Genomic DNA, 19,228 nt, shown 5'->3' with positions numbered 1-19,228 from the left:
TGCACCTTACACTCCCCCCCCCCCCCCTTTTCTGACGCAGTGACGCGTGTTGTTTCTTTCTGCGGTTTACGCTTGGCATCAAGATGGCGCAGTCGTCACCGAGTATAAGGGCCGGCGAACGACCTTCATCAGAATGAATGAAACCCCCGAAAGCAGAACAAACTGCGACTTCCCGAACAAAATCAACAGCAAACAAGAAAAAAAGAAGAGACCAAGTTGATCGCAAAGTGCTATCTTTTCCCCATACGTCATCCGCGGCCGGCGTACATACACCGGTTCTCATCTCATGGCCGTGCTCTTCAAGACAGGAGGAGGCTCACCGAAGCTGCCGATCGGCCCGCCTGTATCTCCCTTCCCCCCATCGGCAAAGATGTAGCCGCGACGTCAAATAAAAAGGCAGGTTCCGAAGAACTCCCTCTCCCTCTGCACGCGCAGTAAGAACCACTTAATACCGGCGACCCACCTCACACGTCGGAGAAGCAACAAAGTCAGAACGCTTTGTCGGCTCGACGACCCGCTTGCGGACTAATCACGTCTCCCGATCGATCCTCGTCCCGAAACAAACGCAAGCAAAAGCCACATATCCGAAGGGCTGTCCAATCCAAACATGGTTGTCTGGCGGGCCGTCCTCACGTCCGGCGGATCATAAAAAGTGCGTTCTCCGGTCTGTCCTCACCGAGAGGATAGTCCAGAGACTCTAAAGCATTCCTCGCGTCCAGTGCCAGATATCGGCTCCTTGTTGTGGGTCTGGAGGCTCCTCAAGGTCATCCATGAGAGCGACCCGGCAAAATTCCGCCAGAGCGATTCCCATGCAAGCGTGTGAACGTTGATAGTGGCTCGCTTCTCGCCCAAAGTTTGCGGTCAAGACGCTGTAGCTGGGCGCTGGTAGCGAGCCTCCAAGCAAACTCTTCTAACAGGAAGAGCCGGGGGGCCCGTTGTCTGCGTTCTGGTTTGCATCCGTCGCTTGGCCATCATTAAGCTTGCTTCGTTGCTTGTGAACTAAACGGAGACAGTAATTACTCGTATGCTGCTTTTCTTGTTTTGCGTGTACACACCCTTTCGCCGTAGAGTTTGCCTCCAATGCGAGACATCTTGTTCGGCAAGGGACGGGCCCGAGTTGAATGAAGGAATGAACGGTGACGCAGGCTTGGGAAATACAGGCAATATAGACTGCTGAATTGCCGCAGATTTGCCTCTCACTTTCAGTGAAAGGGGATAAGGCAAGCAAGATCGAGCACAGCTTGGCAATGTAATGCTTAAAAATGAATGGAAAAGAAACTCGTTCGTCGAAGACAGCAGCCGCGCTGCTGTTCGGTTTGTTTTCTATTCGTTGCTTATTTTTCTCTTCTTCTTTTGGCGTTTCTATGCAGGGATTTCGTCGCGATTTTCGCATTTGAATTCAACATTGTCGTGGTATGACCCTCCGACTTCTTTCTTGTCGTTCATCATGCATCCTGATTTTACTTACTGACGTGTATATACAAAGCGGTCCATCGCCCAGGCGAAGGTTTTCCATATTATTTAATTTAGTTGCGAAGCAATTAAGGAATCGCCGATTATTTATGATCACCAAGCTGTCGACTCCCGCTGCTCGAGTGATCGTGTACTATTCAGCGAAGCGCCCTTGTGCTGGTGGCCTGCTTCCGCTTGTCTGGTGATGCGCTCTTGTTAGCAGCACATATGCAAGTGTTTAGGACCCTAACGATATAAAAAAAAAATTACAAAGTTTATCCGGAACACCTAGACTTACCGTTTACTGAACTGAGCTGCGGCTGCTTCACTGAGCGTGCTGATTCCATTTTCCACTAAGCACAATTCACTGGCCATGGCTTTCATGAAAGGCATCGGCACACAATGTCGGTTTTCTTTTAGCTCGTCCACGCCTACACATTGTCGCTTTCTGAACAAACAAAAATGTTTTACCAACCTCGTCCAAATTTATTGAGACGGGCATGGGGCTATAGGTGAACCCAGGGGTCTTGGGTAAACCCCAACTTTGCCAGCTTCTGTCTCGATGATCATCGTACCGGCGTGCGGCTGTGTATCATACTCTGTGATGCACATTAAAGACCCCAGCTAGCACTGGTTCTGCACTGGCTAAATGTCTCACCTACAGCGACGCCCATTGAAGCAAACTAACTTTCGGCTGTCCAAACAATAAACGGTTTTCAAAATATGCGGATTATCTATAGTTGGTAACAGGTCAAAAGTAAAGTGGAAGCTCCTCCCGCCTCTCTCCCCTTTGGCAGAGCGAATGCTGGAGAGGGGGCGAGGATCCAATCCCACTCTTTGTGTTTAAGGAATGGCGACCACCAATGTTGCTCGATGAAGTTGTGAAGAGAGTCTGTTAAGCCACGCACTCTCTCACAGTGCTGCACGGAATTCGCCAGACAATGTACCAGAAGTGTTTTGCCCTGTCTCAAACAACCGCAAGCCGTTAACCAACATTCCCATTATTTTTTTTTTCTTCAAAGTAAATTGAGGGCGTTGTTGTTTGTCGTTGTTGCGGCGTCCACAGTGGGTGGTTCAGCAGCCGTCGTGCTGCGGTGGTCTGTTGCTTCTGCTGCCGCTGCCGAGTTCTGCACAAGCGCTGCTCTGTCTCTGGCAGAGGAATGCGGCGAGGTAAACGACACCAGCGAGACGCCACTGGGGAGGGGGTCCCCTCTTGCTTTTGCGCATTCCGCCGCCTTTTGCCGCCGCCTCGGGCCGAGGAAGACGCGTCTCCGTGCAGAAGGTTCATTCGACCAGGCGACCGTCGCTGGCAAGCCATGGTGTACGTCTACGTACGCCACCTCGCCTTCCTGACGTCAGGCCAAGCAGCTTCGCACTGCCACGTGCAAATGCACATATGCGTCGCTCATTGGAAAACGTGTGTTCTGCGCATGCGCGGGCCCTGGTTAATAAATAATGACTTGGCATTGACCTGTCTGCAACGAGTGAAGGAAGTCGGTAACTCTCAGCTGCAAATATTATAGACAAAATTGAAAGTCACTGAAAAGTAATCAAGCTGTTGGCGAGGAGATCAAACCTTAAGCCGACGCTCCGTTTGCAAACAAGCCGGCGTTTGACCACGTCATGCGCGTGCATGAGCACTGCACTTGCGTAGAAGCCAGACTCGCGTGAGTTGAAGCTTCTGCGCATGCGCCATGCCGACTGCAGCGGCGTGAGTTAGCAGTAACACCGTGCTAGCCAAATTGTTTCCTCTGCTGCGATTACAAGACTCAATTCACACTGATTTTCCGCCGTCTAGACATTCACGGTACGATTTCGAACGTTGACTACCAGATAGAAGGAAGAATGACGGGAATGACAGGAAAGTGACGAGTAGCTGGACTTTAGAAAGCGCATCATCTTTTGTTCATTGCTTGGTCAAATGAATTGAACATTCACTTATAGTGGTTTAATCTCACTGGCGCGAAAATCACCAAATTCTGTGGAGCAGCATACATAAAAGAAGCAGCGTTTTAGCAAACGACAAGTCATTTTCAAGCCTGTGCATAAGCAACTCTGTAGTAACTTCATGGTACAATTTAAAAACTCAGAATTGAAACGATTGTCCTCCTTAAAATTTCTAGGTGTCTGGTTGAAAGAAACGTTAAGCTAGACAGATCACATAAATCGTATTCGCTCTAGCATATCCAGATCCACTGGAATATTTTATAAACTTAAACATCTCCTTCCCTGTTGGCTTAGGTGCCAACTTGACTACAGTCTTATACAATCTCATTTACATTATTGCTTACTAGTTTGGGGAACCACGACGAAAACAAATCTAAACAAACCGTTAGGCCTAAAAAAAAGATGCTGTGCGTTGCATCGAAAACGTTCACTCATTTATTCATTGAAATCATTCACCCCATATTTCGCAAAATATCGAATTTTAGGTAACCATCAGCTATTTGATTTAAAACCAGCGATGACGCTTTGCATTGCGTAATGCCACAGCGTAGACTTTATTTTGAGATCTAAACGGATGTTCTGCCTCATCATTCGCTGAGCTGATTTTGTAAATCGCAGAGATTGGTTACTTGAGTGTTTTGCGGGTAAGTAGACGCGCAAGCATTTCTTAGAGTGTAGTCGATTTTGTTTCCTTGCTGAGCAGTGCATAGGGGTGGTGGGGCCTCGTCAGGTAAATCTGTTCACCTTTTGACCCTCCACCCGACACTCAAGGAGTCCAAATAAAGATTATTAATATTTTTCCGCAGCATCGCTTTTGTCCTTTTGTAGCTCATTGTAGACGCTAAAGCTTATACGAGATTCACTCTAAGTAGCTCCTGAGTGCACACTGCCCCACCATGCACTCTGAGCACCAATCATTGGTCTTCCTTGATTCGATTTATTCAATGAGATGAGAGATCGGTATCATATTCTAGAAGGTGTGAGATCCCAGCGGCAGGAGGGACCGGCTTCTCCCCAGTGAGACTACGAGACCATTGAGATTCGACGCGGTTTGGCAATCTCATTGGCTAGACCTGAACTCATCAAAGGATAACCGTTTGGCAATCTCATTGGCTAGACCTGAACTCATCAAAGAATAACCAGTAGTTGGTGCTCTTAGTGCATCACTGGGCAATACACATATACAGCCTAGAAGTTAGTCTGCCTCAACGGGTAACTGGTATGTATCCCAGCTGTAGATGAGAAATTTAGCCAGTGCAGACAACCGCTATAGCCTAGGGTCTTTAACGCGCATCACGCAGTAGTGATACACGATCGCACGACAGTGCCCATCCAGATCAAAACGAGCAGAGGTGTGGATTGAACCAAGGATCCCAGGGTTCAGCAACGCGAGCTTGTGCTCCACGCGCTCCGAGCTGGTGCGCGCTAGCCCACCCGGTCACCGATCCCCAGCCAATCCCCAGCAGCGCTTTTGAGTGTTTTCCGAACCTGTATTTGGCATGTCTGATGTCTATATTTGTTTGCCCACTCAGACATAAAGATAAAACATTCTACAGACCGCCATGCTGTTTCCAAACAAGTCATCGTTTGCCCAGACCGGGTGTCGGCACTACGCCCGCGCGGAAAGTAGAATTGTGTGAAGCGGAGCCTCTGCACATGCGCCATGTCGATAACAGCGCCAACTCAGAGGCGTGACATCAGGGCCGTGTGTTGGTGTATAAACCCTTTTGCTGTTTACAAGCATGATCTGCCACCTGCGTCCCAAGAGACTTCTACTTGCCCCGTCTTTGCAAGACTGTCCAGCTTGCTTATATCGCCAGTGCCAGGAAGCATAAACGCTACACGGACAACAAAGTTGGAGATTTAACGAGGGGCACCACGAGGGGACATTTGTCATGAAAAGGGTCTATACAGGATGGTAGTTCGTCTGCTTCTTGATCGAGGGTTGTAGTGATGTCAGAACGCCGAGCTCTGTTTGGCTCTGATTGGAAGGATAGTGGAGACCTCTATACTAACTCATTGGCTTCTTCCTGTCGGAGCCAATCAGAGCTCGTCGTCCTGACGTCACCGCAACCCCTGCGCAAGAGGCAGACGAACTTGCGCTCTGTATATGATAGCCTCTTCGGAAGGGCACGCCCTACGCGTACATAAATTAACTGGATCAATAGGAAATTAGTGCCAAGCTCCTCGCGTGGCCATCATTGTGGTTCATGGAGTGAGCAATTTCCCATCGCGCTCTCCATTCTTGATGAGTCGATCTAAATTTGCTGGTGACGGGTAGCTTTATGAAGACGTTTCTTGCATACCGAGATTTCGCTATTTGCACGCAGCGAAACAAGCATCCGTATTCGTACCATCACCACAAAATGCAGCGTCAGTGATCGGAGGCATTGAAAAAATAATTATTCTGCCTTGAAATACGCAAGAAGAACAACGTTATTGTAAATAATCTGTGGAGATAAGCATGATTGATAAGTTGGTTGCATGTACAGTGTCATAGACGCTTACGTTGGCGAGGAACGCTTTCGGTACAATGACATTCCATAACGATCTTGGAACGACTGGTTTAGAACAACCCTTTGGAAACATCGAAGATTTGAGAGGACCAAAATGGCGATTCCATGGCAACTGAGATCCACCCGCCAATCGCCTCGTGGCGTTTTGGACGTCTGTATGTTAGTATCCGTTTGTGTCCTGCTAACAGGCAGGAAAGACAATGGCGATACTTTCCCAGAATTCAGCGACATAAGGCGTACTTTCACCTCGAAACGCGATACAAAGCTTCGCCTTCGTCGACTGCCGGTTTCTATATATGAACAGGCAAGAATGATCTCCAATTTATGAATGAGTCCTGCCGTATCTGCTCGTTGGAAGTGTACAAGGAGACCAAGCCCTACACGCGAGGAGGAAGTTGGACGACACCCATTCAACAAAAAGGCGGTCTTGGCACACAAACATGGGTCCCGGAAGATCGTCGGAAGAGATGGCGCGCATGTACGGAAGGAAGTTAGTATCGCCTGCCTGCCTGCCCAGACCACGGACATCCGGCCCACGGTTCTGTGCATCTAGCGCCACCGATCTTCCAGAAGGAAGTAACGCAACCGACTCTCGTTAATATCAGTCCTGAGGAGCTGATCGCGGAAGACTGTCAGTGCGCCTCGGCGATAGCGCATTGTTTCCAAGGGAACCCGTTGGATTTCCCGGACACAAAATAGTAGCGCCAGAGAGGTGTAAATTAGCGCGGGAGTTTGCTCGACGAAGCGATTTTGACTGCGCAGGCATAGCTTCTTATATACTGACAAAGCCTAGCAGATCGCCACGAGAAGCGGCAGACAACGGATAAGAGGAGAGCCACGTTACTGGCGCCCCACTGCGGCGAGACGCCGAAACACACTTCTTCCGAGCGAACAAGTGTGTTTCGGGTCCTCGCCGCTGCCAAAGCTGTACGCTGACATCCCGGTTTCCCGAGAAATGGCTCTATGATGCTGTGTGCTACCACTTGCGCTCCAAATCTGCTACCGCGCACTCTATGGCTCCGTCGTCGAACTGCCAGGCTTTGTGAGTATAGAGCAGCCTATGGTGCAGCTTAAGCTGCACCATAGTCACTGACGGAGGAAGAACGGCAGGGCGCGTCTCTGGAACGGCCGGCTTCAATCACGCGCTCCATGCCTTCCGCCGTGCTTTGACTGTGCGCGCGCGCTCGAGATGCATTCACGAGACGCCGAAGTGTTGTCGAAGGTAAGAATTGCTCGCACTAGAGGCCGGGGACGACTGACGCTCCTCCTTGCCGTTCTTACCTTTTCGGTGACTTTTAGTGACGTGCGCGACCAAAAGCGACCTTGTGGTTGCAATTTGCGATTGGTCAAACGCCCACTGCGACGACTTTATCTGGATAACTTTTTTTTTTTTTTATCGGCTGGAATCGGCGCAATGGCAGTGTCAACTGTGACGATGTTGGTTTAACTCTTTCCTGACTGCGCCCATTTTCTCCATTTTACCAACCTCAGTTCCTTTTGAAATAACAACTAATTGGCCACATTTTCGTTTGTCATATTGGAACTGATAATAGGCAGTCAAAGATTACAGCTCATGACGTTACGGTGAGGAAAATTTCGACCGCGGCGTCACGAACGAAAACCATTAGAGTGTGCCACCGAAACATCGCGGCGTTAATAGCTGGTGGATTCTACTCACGTGAACAACTCGAGAACTGGAGAAATATTTGAGATAAAGCAACAAAAAGCACAGCAAAGGTGCTCTTCTCTACAGTTCGTTTGGTTTTGGATTTTTTACAATGTATAGGAAATAACTTCGTAACTCATTGGTGCCAAATACCTTCATCTCTATCCTGGTACTATAGAACAATTTAGTGAATGTTACAATATATTGATCAGAATGAGTTCTATAGTTACTCATGATAGGTAACAGCTGTCTTCCCTTTTACATGCGAGATACGGTTTCTGCATAAAAAGCTGTGGTGTCTCTGGTTGTGCTCCTTTATTCTTCGACGCCTTCCCCATTCTTAATTATTTATTAGTCAAAAGCAAGTCAGCGTGTATTGTTTTAGAAATCCATATTACTTGCACTACTCAGTTAACCAAGTGTTTGATATGAAATATGTTAAGTTCAATGAGTGACATCCATTTGTACTAATTGCTTTTCTTAATATAGTTAAAATTTTAGTTTGCGCATGAACGCGACACAGTTCAAATAATTGCATGTATGACACTGTTAGTTTAGTTGCTTCTCTGTTTATTTTTTCCCCTTTGTGTGTTGTGGATGGGCCCTAAAAACAAACTGAGCAACAAGCCACAGCTAAAAAATAACTTTTCACCTCGAATTATTTTTGGCTTTCCGGTAAAGCAAAAGCCTACCGTTGGCATCGCTTCACCAAGGCGAACGCAATGTAACGGCCGTATGCTACTAACGTTAAAGCAAACTTCATTTCTATCCAGTGCACAAATGAGCATCCGCCAAAGCCCATCGTTCCGCCGTTGTCCACCGTGGTTCCCAGACAGGTGCCCCGCCTCTGCACTGTGCGACGTACTCAAGACACATTTCCGTTCCCAAATAACCCTTCCCTTCGCACACAGAGGGACAAACACGCGTACGAACACACACCCGAATGCACAAGAACGACACGCGATGACCTCACGCAAGCACTTAACCACCGCCTCTAATGTCGCGCTCTTCTGTCTGCATACCTCTACTTGCGCATCGCGGACCTGGAAGCAAAGCGAAACAAAAAGCGCCAGCTCAAAAGAATAAAAAGCTGCAGGAGGACATCAGCATCATATATCGTAAGACGAAGAAGGAACGGGCGTCTTCTACGGCTCTCGCAACGGCGCAGAAACGCCACGCGCCCAACACGCGTCCGGGCATGGCAGCGTCTAACAACAGGTGTCTTGCTCGAGGAGGTCGCGCTTGCCAGTAGACGTCTTTGGGGTCCCACGGGGGCCGTTTGTCCTGCTTTTGTTTCCCACTGGGAACCCGCCCACCTGGACGGTGGAACGGGAGTCCGGCTGGTGGCCGAGACCGTCCAAGCGTGACTCTTTTTGAGTCTTGAGAGCGGCCGGTGGAAGCGAAATCGTTTTAGGCCCTGATGGTCTTGCTGGGGCTTGAGGATGCCGTTGCGTCCGCGGCCGCTCCGTTATCTTCTGGCAAAATGGCCCCATCTTGTGTAACGACATATATGTATTGCGATGCGCGGTAAATGGGTTCTGTGTGTTCGAAGGCGTCTCGCTTGTTTCTCCAAAGCGATTGCCTAGTCGGAGTCGGTAGTTGGCTCAAGTTGAGCTGAAATGTATTTGACCAAATAAAGGCGGATTTTGAACAAGGCACTTTCTAAAGCGAGGTAACTGGACGTAACGCTCGGGCGATCTTGATATATTATTAAAAGGACAATGAAACGATATTTCTACTTCGCTAAATACTACTCAGAATCACTCCCTAATGTTAATAAGCGAATAACCTTGCTTTAGTTTTTTCTTTCTAAGCAATAGCAGTCGGCAAATAAATTCGAGAAATATGAGCATCGTTCATCCCCTCAACTCGGGGCCAGAACAAGCGGCCACGTGGTTTGGTACCTATCCTATGCCGCCAACGTTAATCATAGCCACGCGCTGGGGTCGGCAAAGAAAACGCCTGCTGAGCTCCAGGCATTGTTGAAGTTCGGCTATTCTCATCACTGCAGTTGTTGGACTCGAGCCACTACCCGAGTGTCCGCCGAGGCATTGATCGTTGCGAACCGAAGTTGAGTGCTCACGCAGTTCTCATACCCAATCTATAAACCGCGCTCGACTGTCGTCAGGCGGGTGGTTTCGATCCCACAATTACGTCATCAAGCTTTGCGAGGGAAAGACTGAAAGAAATAGTCCCCTTTTATCCTCGCAATTTCACCGCCACAAAGAAGCTTCCGAATCAGTGAAGGTCCGTGCGAGTATACTTGGGCCAGACTATAGGACCAGTCGACTAACCAGGGATCGTTTCGATCCCTGGTTGTCGACCGATTCTAATAACTTCAGCATTGTAAAAAGGAGATGCTTGAAAAAGTTCATTTTCTATCACCGACATCCTTGTTTTAAATAACTAAACATGTTTCCTTTCGTTTTTTTTGTTTTGTTACTGATCGTGACGGGATGCGGGAAATCGACCAAATTAAGAGGTGTAACTGTATTGCACGCAGAAGTTTTGTGAAAACTTTCTTACAAGTATTGAATCTACCGTGATACTAGCGCTTTTAGATGCAACCTTACTGGTCTCTGCTACTCTTTATAAAGTTTTACTGGGATATGATCATTATTTCGATGCTTTTCACATGATTGCTTGTATTAAACTTTCAATTAGGGGCATATGAAAGTAATGAGTAGAGGAGGATTGAAATCAAAGATGGACAAAATATTTCCAATTATGTACTGAAATATAGATACAAAATACTTCGGCAAAAAGGGCTTAAAATTAAATTACACTTTGTAGAAACGTATTTCTATACAAGATATAACACAAGGGTATTTGATTATCTTAGAACACTTTGTAAACTGAAAATCAAGTAGTTAAAAATAGTGTTGCATCTTTAAAAATAACATGTGTTGTCATAATTTGATAGGCGGTTACAACATTAGGTAAAAAAATAATTCAGTGTGATGTTAATTTCAAAAACCGAGCTTATGCATCAAAGCCTTTTCAACCATGTTGCTATGCGAGCGACGCGTTTAAAATATTAAATCAGTCAACAAAAAAGTCAATAATTGTATTAAATTCGTTAATTTCTTTTCCTACTTTTTCTTTTTCCTTCGATGTTTATCACGCGCAAAGCACAGAAAGTTTCACGCTCTTTGCAAGTCACTCTCACAACCCCCGCTGTCGCATTTGATTGCGAAGAACAGTGCCCAAAATTGTATTTGGGCAATATTTGAAATACGACCATTTGAAATACTAAATTTTCAGTATTTAAATAAAGTTGAGAAAGGAATCTCCCCATTTGTAATTATTTTAAATATTCATTTCAAAAACTTGTATCTGAAATACTCCTTATTGACTCGAATAATACTATGTAAAACCGTGAAGGGGGAGGCAACGTAACCCAATCAAATAACTGTGTGACAAAGCAAGAAAACAACGACGCGGGTTCGATGTTTGTTGCTTATTTAGAATGGGCGGGAAAGGGGGATGGGGGATATTCCAGTGGCCATTCCTTGGCAGTACACTCTAAGAAATGCCTGCGCGTCTACTTACCCGCAAAACACTTGAAGAGCCAACCTCTGCGTTTTACGAAATCAGGTCAGCGAAAAATGAGGCAAAACATCTGTCTATACCTCAAAAAAAAGTCTGCACTGTGGCATTACGCAATGCAAAGCGTCATGCTTGCATTGCGTAATGCCATAGAGCAGACTTCATTTTCAGGTCTAAACAGACGTTCCGCCTCATCATTCGCTGAGATGATTTCGTAGATCACAGAATGGGCTCTTCAAGTGTTTTGCGGGTTCCTTAGAGTGTAGTTCATCTCCTTCGATGCAGGTGGTGCAAGCCACCACCTGATCCGAAAGGAAAAGCCCTCCAGGCATTCTTCTATCCACCCATCCGCAAGTAATGGCGTCCCAGCTAAAGCAGATGCAGCCGAGTACTAAAACCTGAACCACTCGGGTATAGTGAGGCTGCAGTTAGGCCGCAGATTGGTTGGACGAAGTTAGATACTCGCCAGACCACTTCTTCTGAAGTGGCTGTCAGATCAGCATCTTCGAGGGCGGGGAGGACGGCGCCACAATGTATCTATTTTCTAGAGTGGCGCGCGTGATGATGTCATCGAACGCGAGGTCAGGGGCGTCTGCATCCATTGAGCTGTTATTAAAACAAAGCGAGTGCATATACTACGATTAATTTACAAGCTGAGACACTTTCGGCAATTTGGTAGATGGGCCTTGTGACTAGAGTACCGCTTAATGAAAGCCGGAGTCTCATGCATCGTATACAAAAAACCCGCGGAGTTCTCTGTAGGCACGGTGACAGATTGATTTCCGAACACGCCACAAGCACGTTCGAAGCAGCTTCGTAGAGGCTTCGAAAATGTCTGCAGATTTCGGTATGATATAGCATCAGTGTGACCGCAGCTTAAAAAAAAAAAAAAAAAAACGCTGGATACCGACGCAGGCCTTGCATCCCTTGAAAAGGAAACAAATAAATGCAAACGAAAAATGCCACCGCCTTCAGAAGGTGGGCCCAGACTTCCTTTGTGCGCGGGGAGGGTCGCAGAGATAGGGTCCCCCGTCGACCGCAAACAGCGCGGAGAGCGGAAGTTTTGCAAGCATCCATAAATTCGGTCCTTCACTGGTCAAGCTCGCTGGCTCGCTTGCAACACCTCCCGACGACGGACTCGATGAAGCACCCGAGTTCAACGACCTCTCGAGCGGGTCTTCTTGGGCAACGCTTCGAACATCCCCAACCGGCGCGGCCTCTTGCACGTTCCTCGCAACCAGAAGCGGCGGTCGGTACCGAAATTTCGGGTAATTTTGATACCGCCGCCATTCTCGCTCCGTATGTCAATCATAGTGCGGCAGTAGCCGATAAGCGCACCAAAGGATCAATCATGAAGTAAGACGTTTAACTCTGACGTCCACACCATTGCGGTGGCGCTGCTGTCGGCACTGGGCATGCGCAGAAGTTTCATCTCTCGCGAATCTGGTTCTTGCGAACGTGCATTACACACATCCGTAAACCGAGCATTGGCGTACAGCTACTTTTGCGACACTTTTTTTGCGAGCAAGGAAATGGCAATCAACGAAGGAGGCTAAAAGAGTAACGACGGGCATCGAAGAGCAGTTGCAGGTGCAACGAAGACGTCATTCGTTGTAGTCGCGGAGGATATCGTTTTTAAGGGCCCTTGTGTTCAACTTCGTAATCTTCACCGAATTTCTGCACAAATCAATATATGAGATAACCTTAAAAGAAACCGGATTACTTCTTGAAGGGCAGTTTCCTTTTAACTTCGTTATTCCTTCGAAATTAACGGTTTAATGCCTAGAGCCTCTTCCGGAAAACGGACCCTGCCAGTGTTTGTCCCGGATTAAAATGCACGGTGCGGAGTTTCTACACTCGTATTCACATCGAAAACCGTAGTAAAAAAAAAAAAAAAAAAAAAGTTACGCTTTTTGCAGAACTTTGCCGATTTCCCCCTTCGTGGCTTGAATTAAGACACGTAGGTGCATCTTAGATTATATTTGCACTGTTTTATCTAGACGTACGGTGCACGTCCCAAAAGCCACAGAGATTCTGTGTCTTCATTCGACAACCAATTTTTGTAAGAACTAGGTACTTCGCGCAGTCCATAAGTACTTCGCCAAAATTAATCTTTTCTAAGTATATAGGCAGGATCTAAAACATGACCTGAAGTCAAATTACCGACTAATTTGACCCTTCCCATAAAAAAAAAAAAAAGAAAAAAAAAGAAATGAAAGCATTTTGCGCGAGTTTTTCCTTGGAGCCCGCTTCCCCGCAAGGCCCGGCACACTCTCCCATCCAACCCGATGGGAGAGCCGAGGAGCGGTTGGCCTTGAAGCCTTCAGGACGAAAACCCTTCGGTGCTTCGAACTCTCTCGGCCTTTGGCTGCAGTGGCTGCCCTGTTCTTCCCACGTTTGCCGCTTTGACGTTTTGTTCATGCCCTCCGAGGAGCACTCCCACCAGCGCGGGCTCTCGCTCGCCGCCGCCGCTGCCGCCACCCGCGAGCAAGGGATGGGATCGGCGCCTTCACAAGGGGGGCTCCTGGCCCTCTCGGACAGCGCGTGCTCTTTAATATTGACTCCCGGCGATTCTCGCGAACGCCGCCCTTCGGCCCTGTGAACAAAACGGGGGTCCCGTGGAACAGGATGTTGGTGCCGTTCGGATCCCCAGGGGCTGGCCGAAGCAGACGAGAATCGTTGGCCTCGTGTCCGCCCTCCTGGACTCTGCTGGTCGGCATCGGAGGCACCGTATAGCAGATGATGCGTACCGTCCTCCAGGTACATACGGGCCGTCTGGGGGTAGCTGGGTGTGTTCCCGCTGGACAGGTACGATTGGTCCTCTGCACAACTGGATCTTTACGAGTAAACTATACCGAGAGCAATTCTGAAGGAGAGGAGGAGATGAAACCGTGGGGGGGGGGGGGGGGGGGGGGCGGTCAGAGCGCCGAGGACTGATGGGAAGGATAGTGGGTAGACGCTGACTGTCTTTCTCTATGCCCACTGTCGAACTCCAATCAGAGCGAACAAGAGCTCCTCGCGCAGGGTCCGGCGTTTGAACGCCGAACAGAAAGTGTGGCGTTCGAACGCCGAACGTCACACCCTGAGCTTTCTATTGTCGTCGTCTTTATTCTGTCCGTCTTTCGACGCGTTTTGTGCGTAATGAACCAACTAGCCCAACTCACCCATTTGTCCTCCAGACCTACAACTCTGGTCCATGATTTTGAAGTCTATAGCGTCCACAAACTATGGGGTGTCACACCGCGGTACCACAATCGCTGAAAGCGGCGAATATATCCTATTACGAGAGTTCGTTGCGTCCATGTGGGACACACCGGTGCAAGCGCCTGCAGTTATAAAAATGGTATTTTCCTCAGAGAGTGCTCCTGATGCAAACGAGGCGTTTTCTTTGCAGAGATACGCTATCGCTGTCGCACCCGTACCTTTGACAGAGCTGCAGCACACCGCTTGTGACGTGGACCTTTGATCCGCAATATATTACCGCACCCTCGTATACTTCAGTGAAGGGTGGTGTTCTAAGGCATGTCCACATGAACACACGTGAGAAGTGATTTGCTTTGCCGGCACGGCGAATATGACCGTTGTATATGACGCCCTCAGCCGCTTTATAAAATGTTCGAGCGTCCGTCAAGCAACTAAATCCGGTGGCCTTTGTTGTAAGTCGTTTTCGGGGGCGAACGTGGACTGCACGATATCTTGAACGCTAAAAGTCATTTGAGTGAACCGACCAGATGCGACTGAAAGCGTCATATCCAGCTGCCATTTTTTATCTCGCATGCAACGCAGGTTACGTCACTCTTGTATGTTTGGAGAGCCCCTTACTCTAGTTTGGAGAACAACGAAGCCGGTTAGGTAAAAATACTTGAAAGGTGCTGGCTAAGGTTGGAATCTGAAGCGGAGGATTGGACCTCAGACGCAGAGAGCTCACGCGCCCAGCCTTTTATGTGTTCCACACAGCGTGGTGCGAATGGCTACTTTGATGCACAATACGACGGCCAAGTTCGTCTGTTTCTTGCCCAGCAGGTACAATGACGTTCCTGCGTCGAGCTCTTATTTGTAGGATAATGGGTAGACTCAAAGGTCTCCACCCACCGAAGCCCTCCAATCAAATCGAGCAAGATTGTTCTTCTCCTCGTGTAAAGCAAACACTAGCGTCAGGGGTCAGGCGTTCTAGCGCCGAAAGTAGTCGTCGTCGTCGTCTACTACTCCTAGCCATTACTGTTCTGTCTTCGCTAAGGTTTTGGAAAGTCCACCGGCTCTTTACGAACGAGGACTTACCGCCGAATTCAGAAACCTCACTCAAACTACACTCAAACTGAAGGGCCCCTCCACTTCCTCGAGGAAGGTGCGAGGGCCGGCGCTGGCCAATCGCGACGGCGGATCCGTCCTCGCGATTGGCCAGCGCCGGCCCTCGCGCCTTCCTCGAGGAAGTGGACGTGCCCTGCAGTTTGAGTGTAGTTTGAGTGAGGTTTCTGAATTCGGCGGTTAGTCTTCGAGAAAGTGAAAAGGAAATACCTCGAAATGCATATATTTTCTGTCAACCTCCAGACGCGCTGCTAAAGAACGAACGGGAAACCCGCAACCAATATGTCGTCTGCTCCCAGACGACATATCCAATCCAATCCGTCGATGGCTCTCCCTCATCTACTTGGGGAATTAAAGGAGCGGTGCAACGATATTCAGTTGGAATGTTTTTCACTTTACACGAGCTTACTGGCACTAGTGGGACTCAAGGATACTCGCACGCAATGCCACTGGCCAAGAAACTCCTTTGTTGCGGTGTAATTTCAAAGACAAAAGCGATCATTTTCATTCAATCTCTTCTTTGCAAAATTTGATGACGTAATGTGGGGATCGCAGCACACCCCAAGGACGATATTTGTATGCGGTTCATAGATTGGACCCGAGCATTGCGTGGGCACTCGACTTGGGCTCGTGACAATTGCTAGCTCGAGAAGCATTCGGGTAGTGACCCGTGTCCAATCGCTGCGACGACGACAATAGCCGAGCAATGACAATGTCTGAAACTCAGCGCGTGTCCTTTGCCAACCCCAGCGCGTGGCTATGATCAGCATTGGCGGCATATAATCGGCTCCAGATCACGTGGCCGCTTGTTCTGGCTGCGAGTTGAGGGAGTGAAAGCTGCTCATTTTTCTTTAATTTTTTTCTGGGACTTCTATTGCGTGGAGTGAAAAACGAACGCGTGTTTCATAGGTCATTAACGTCAGGGATCCGTTCTAAGCGGTATTTGCGCAAAGTACGAAAATTATTGCATCGCCCCTTTGCGCGATGTAGTAAATCGAATGTTGATAGGAATTTTACCTCTGTGTCATCACCACATTAAAATCTCTACTGCCGACGTAGTCATTTTGTTTAAGCAGTTGTCGTCCCGAGGACCGAAAAACAACTATTACAAAAAAAAACTTGCAGCGCGCGTTTCGGAAGTTAGAGAAAATAGAAGTTGAATGAAACAGTCACCAAGGTAGCTCAACAGCAGATACAACGTGACCCCTCGCACCGTGCACGTGAACCGCAACTATCGCAGGGTGCGCTTCTTGGCGAAATTGTTTTATTGGGGCCCGCGTGCCATAAGAAGCAGTTTCACTTTCGCCATTCGGGCGTCTCGAGGCGTTGCGCAAGGCCGGCCTCAGGAGTCTGGATCACGAGATAAAGAGATGGTTCGTCGTCTTCCACTCGATGTCCCTTTGTTTCTCTATCTTTATCGTCACTCGAAGACAGCGACTCCTTTGACGACATTGGGGCCTCCCCTCGATGCACCCCCTATCCTGACTGCGCCCTCCGCCTTTCTTTTTTCGACCTCGAAAACAAAGAAAAAAACGCTCGAGGTGCCCACATCGAGCATTCCTAAGCGGGACTCACGTTACCCGTACGCCGTACAGATCAGCCCAAACTTAACGCCACCACTGGGTTCCCAAACAGTGAGCTCGTGTCGGCTACTTACTGTTAAATTTGTCACCAAAATGTGCTGGATGCCTTCTCAGGATAGGATAGAAATCGGGAACCCAAACATTCTTCAGATAGTTCAATCGGCCGCCGCGGGGACTATCAGAAACGGCAAATGCCGTGGCGGTGTTAAGTTTGAGGTGCACTGTACATACGTTTCCACTCAACTGAACTCGATATTCTTCTCAACTAATGCAGCATTCCTATTGGTCGCAGATCCAAGAGGTTACGTCCTGCGTTTTGAGATGTCCTGTCAGTGACCATAGTCGCGCTGTGGTGCAAAGTCAAGTCACGTGACGTGACGTCACGTGACAGTACGACTTCGCACCGTTAGACTTACGGCTAATTTCCCGCTACATTTAGCAGGAAGTTATCCCACCAGACTTAGCGGATGACGTCACTGTACGGCTGCGGCGGTAGCGATGCGACGGCTACGCAGATCCCACCTTCGCTTCCGTTCGAATGCGTTCCGCATTAAAAAAAAAAAAAAAATCGTAACGCGTTGCATTACGATTTGCCACGGTCATTCGAAACTGAAACAACTCCGTAAGGGCACCGGGGTCAAGTCGTGCTCATCACAGCCAGCCGGTGTCTGCCTCCGCATTTTGCAGCCGGCCCTCTTGTTTTCGATCGCGTAGTTCGCTCTCCTGGGTGGGCTTCTCTGAGGTTAAGCCCCGCCTGAACCGTAACGAAAGATTTGGCATCCGTGAATTACCTCCGTAAATGTAGTAGCACAACACGTACAGTTGGAGCTGTTTAGAACTTCATAAAACGTGCAAATTTTGGGGGGGACTTTTTTTTTTTTTAAGTTAAAAAAATTGTTTACAGTAAGGGTAAATTATTTTTGTATCCAATATATTTTATTCGAAGTAGTACAATTAAAGTTAAGGGGCGCCAGAAAGATATAAAAGCTTATTAACAAATTGAACCGCGGTTATAAAAGTTAGAATATTTCTTGTATCCACTTCATTCAGGTGTTTCTATTTTATTGAATTTTGACACCAAGTTACACATTCCTGGTGGTATTCGTAAATAATATATATATATATATATATATCCGATAAAATAATTTCATCCAACATTTCATGACGGACATCCCCATGATTTGTGTAACAATACGTTTGGCTGCAGAGCAGAGAGATGGGAGGATATGGGACAGTTTTCACGCTACGTTAATGTTCTTAAACGTAGCGTGAAAGACGCTTCACATTAACTGAACACCACTTTGTCCTAACTCTTCTAGAAATGTAAAAAAAAGAAAAATGCAAGCGCAAATATGTGTCCCATTCCATCCTCCCCCCACAGAGACGGATGGGACACATCAATATTACGCCAAAAACTGAACTATAATGAGGCAGACGGGTCTTCATCAGACATGAAGCCCGATCGCAGTCGTCTGTTTTTCCTCCGATTGTCCGTGGTTTTGGACCGGAGAGGAAGAGTGCAGTTTACATTTTACACAAAACAAATAATTGGTGGCCTAAATGCAATATGAACTAAAATGAGATGATTCACCATTAATACAAGTGTAGTGAACATTCGTGTTAATCTACCAGTGAGAACACCAATCTTTATAAAGGGAGGACTGAGATGCCGAGTGGGGGCTGAAGCGCCCACCCAGCTCGACGCGCGTGGAGCGAAAGCTCGCGCTGAAGAACCCAGGGATCCTGGGTTCGAGCCCCACCCCTGCCCGTTTCGATCTGGATGAGCATCGTACCGGCGTCCGGTCGTGTATCACTACTGCGTGGTCCACGTTAAAGACCCCAGGTTAGCAGTCGTACTGCACTGGCAAAATTCCTCATCTACAGTGTAAACCAGTGTCGCCCCTACTGGCAAACCAACCTTACGCTGTATAAATCACTAAAACGTCCAATTCGACCTTTTTCACCATTTCTCACCAGTTGCTTTGAACACGGCCAGTTGCCAATTGTGGCAACAGGTGAGATGTCAAGCTTAAAAAAACTCAGTGGTTAAAAGCAGCCTATTAACACATCTCTTCAATGTTGGTTTACGGCAGCTGTTGGCCAAACCGTTTTGGTTCAAGTATAGAGCAAAACGAATATGTGCTGATATGTGGTATATTTACTTTTGAGTGTCGAAGTGGCACCCCTCAAATCGTGTACACCACGCCAAG

This window comes from Ixodes scapularis, unplaced genomic scaffold, assembly GCF_016920785.2.
Source record: "Ixodes scapularis isolate PalLabHiFi unplaced genomic scaffold, ASM1692078v2 PGA_scaffold4__175_contigs__length_147842914, whole genome shotgun sequence".
NCBI lineage: Eukaryota > Metazoa > Arthropoda > Arachnida > Ixodida > Ixodidae > Ixodes > Ixodes scapularis.
This window is presented reverse-complemented; position numbering follows the sequence as displayed.